This window comes from Sciurus carolinensis, chromosome 1 (genome assembly GCF_902686445.1).
Source record: "Sciurus carolinensis chromosome 1, mSciCar1.2, whole genome shotgun sequence".
Lineage (NCBI taxonomy): Eukaryota > Metazoa > Chordata > Mammalia > Rodentia > Sciuridae > Sciurus > Sciurus carolinensis.
In genome coordinates, this window is record NC_062213.1 from 158,782,585 (window position 1) to 158,785,429 (window position 2,845).

The 2,845-nt window shown below is 38.3% G+C and overlaps 1 non-coding gene across 1 annotated transcript; it reads right to left on the reverse strand.

Annotated features, from left to right (window-relative positions):
- Positions 1 to 1,872: 1,872 nt before the first annotated feature.
- Trnaa-ggc (transfer RNA alanine (anticodon GGC)) lies at positions 1,873 to 1,948 on the reverse strand. The gene has a single exon. It is a non-coding gene; the product is annotated as a tRNA-Ala (tRNA).
- Between the last annotated feature and the right edge of the window lie 897 nt (positions 1,949 to 2,845).

Consider the following 2,845-nt stretch of genomic DNA (forward strand, 5'->3'; position numbering starts at 1 on the left):
ACCCCTCCAATTGCCCAGAACCAAGCTCATGATCTTCACCACACCATCAGACCTGGTTTCTTCCAGTATTCTCTAGTTCATGAATGGCACCACCTTATAGTCAGTTACCTGAGCCTGCACCTTAGCTTGGTCACCTTTGCCAATCCCCTTTCTTTGCAACTCCCATTTCCAATCTACCACCCTATTTGGTCAATTTTGCCTCCCAAACATCTCTCCATCCATCTACTTTCCTCTAGCTTTCCTAGCACTAACTTAGTTAAAGCTGAAGTATTTCTTGCCTCCACGTTGGTCTTCTTGCATCTAATAGCCCCATTCCACAGATCAGGAGAAGAGTCCAGACCTTGATCAACTTCAGGATGGGTAGGGATTGTCAGTGGGGGACCAGCAGGAAGTCTCAGTCATGACCAATGCTCAGTTAATTCTGGGCTCTACCCATCCTATTCCACCTGTTTTCCCAGGGTGGCATCCAAGATTTCCAGGCCTGCAGGGAAGGAGGAAGTTTCTGGTTTGTTGTCTTCCTTGGTCAGCACATTTATGTTTGATAAAGTAGTGATAAATAATTAAGGCTCTCTTCTATGTTTTTAGTTTTCTCACTTAATCCACACAACAATCCTACCAGGTGGAACTATTACAGGCGAGAAAACCCAGGTGCAGAGAGTTTAAGTAAATCACCCAAGATCACCTAGCAAGGAAGTGGTAGATATGGAGGCTTCTGAACTGGTCTCTTAACCTGCACTGCATTGCCTCCTTCGATCTGGAGTCCCCTCAGGGCCCACCTTAGCCTCCGTGAATGTTTTCTAATATAGTAGTACTAAATCTGATTTGTTGATTTTAAAAGTTTTAATTAATTTTCAAACTGATACATAAAAAACATAAAAATGAACATATTGCTGGGCATTATAGTTATGCTAGTCACCATAATCCCGGCTACTCAGTAAGATGAGGCGGGAAGGTGGCAAGTTAGAGACCAGCCTGGGCAACCTTGTAAGATCCTATCTCAAAATAGAGAATGAAGATGAGTTGAGGATGTAGCTCTGTGGTCCCTGGTACAGCAATAATAACAATGATATGTGTGTATATAAATTCATGAATATAAGTATTTATACACATTGTTTAAGAGATACCATGTGATATTTTGATACTTGTATAATGTGTGAATCAAGGTAATCACATCTATTTCTTCCAACATGTATCTTTTTTTATGGTGAAAGCATTCAAAATACTTTCTTCTAACTTTTAAAAAAATGCAAGACATTATTGTTATCTGTATTCACCCTTCTGAGCAAGTTTCATTGACTGTGTGGATTTACTTCTAGATTTTCTATTCCATACCATTGGTGCATGTATCTGTTTGTGAAAAATTTAAAAGAACATTTGCATTGTATTCATAAGAGAAGTTGTTGTATAATCGTTTTGTGTTCTTCTCATTTTTGGTACCAAAGTTATGCAAGTCTTATAAAATAAGTTGAATAGTTTTCCCTTTGTCTATTCTTTGAAAATGTGATCATAACAGCTTATGTCTTCTTTGAAGGTGTAATGATGGAGCTTCCCTATAAAATTGTCTGGGATTGTGGCTTTTTAAGTGTAACAAGACATTTATTTAACTTCCATCAGGCAGATGTGTTGCATTAGGTAGAGTGAGATTGTGGTCTTGTCCAGAGAAAACTGACTGCCATCTGGTCCCTGCTGTCAAAAGTGTTGAGTGTCAGAAGGTGGGGGAGATTTCTGCCAAGACGGTCCCAGGATGGCGGGCATACCTTCTGGTTGTGTGGGCTCTGACCATTATGATGCAAGCTGCATAGCATATAAGCCTGGCTCTCTAGCTCTCCTGGGAATTGGGGAGCTACCTAATAACTATTTTGTTTTTTTTTTTTGCCATGCTGGGGATTGAACCCAGAACCTCATGCATGCCAAGCAAATGCTCTACCACTGAGCTACACCCTCAGCCCCTAATATCTTATCAGATTCTTTCTGCTTAAGTTAGCTTGAGTCATTTTTGTTTTCTGCAACTAAAAATAAACTTTAGGATATAATACATGGTCAAATTTTATGTCCGTATGTTCTTTCTACTTAGTACTAATTTTGAGTCCACTTGAGCTATCATCTCTGATAGATGTCCATTAACATATGACAAGCTGTACTAATAAGTGCCTTTTTAAAAATTTTTTTTATTTTATTGCGGTGCTGGGGATTGAACCCAGGGCCTTGTGCTTACAAGGTAAGCACTCTACCACTGAGCTATATCTCCAGTCCCTAATAAGTGCTTTTAAGTTCTTGGTTTTTTGTTTTGTTTTGTTTTTTTATTGTACATTGTCCTACTTTCTCTTCATTTTACCCCTAAATTCTATTTTATCGAATGTAATTCTGCCAAAATGACTCTTTTAAAAAGTATTATTATTTTTTAATATAACATTTTTAGTTGTAGATGGACACAATACCTTTATTTTATTTTTATGTGGTGATAAGGATTGAACCCAGGGCCTCACACGTGCTAGGCAAGCACTCTACCACTGAGCCACAAACCCAGAACCTTAAGTATTATTCTTATTATTTTTTTGTCACCACTTTCATAAAGACAACTTCCAAATTCCCCACAGATATTTCTTACCCAAACACCAAGTCTGTCTATTTAATTGTTTATTAATAGCACCATCAGAATTGTGTAGAGGCACCAGCTTGCCCAGTTTTCTTCTCAACCAGCTACATATTTAAAAAAAAAAAAAAAAAGTTTAGTTGTAGATGAACACAATACCTAACTTTATTTATTTATTTTTATATGGTGCTGAGGATGGAACCAGTGCCTTACATGTACCAGGCAAGAGCTCTACCCCTGAGCTACAGCCCC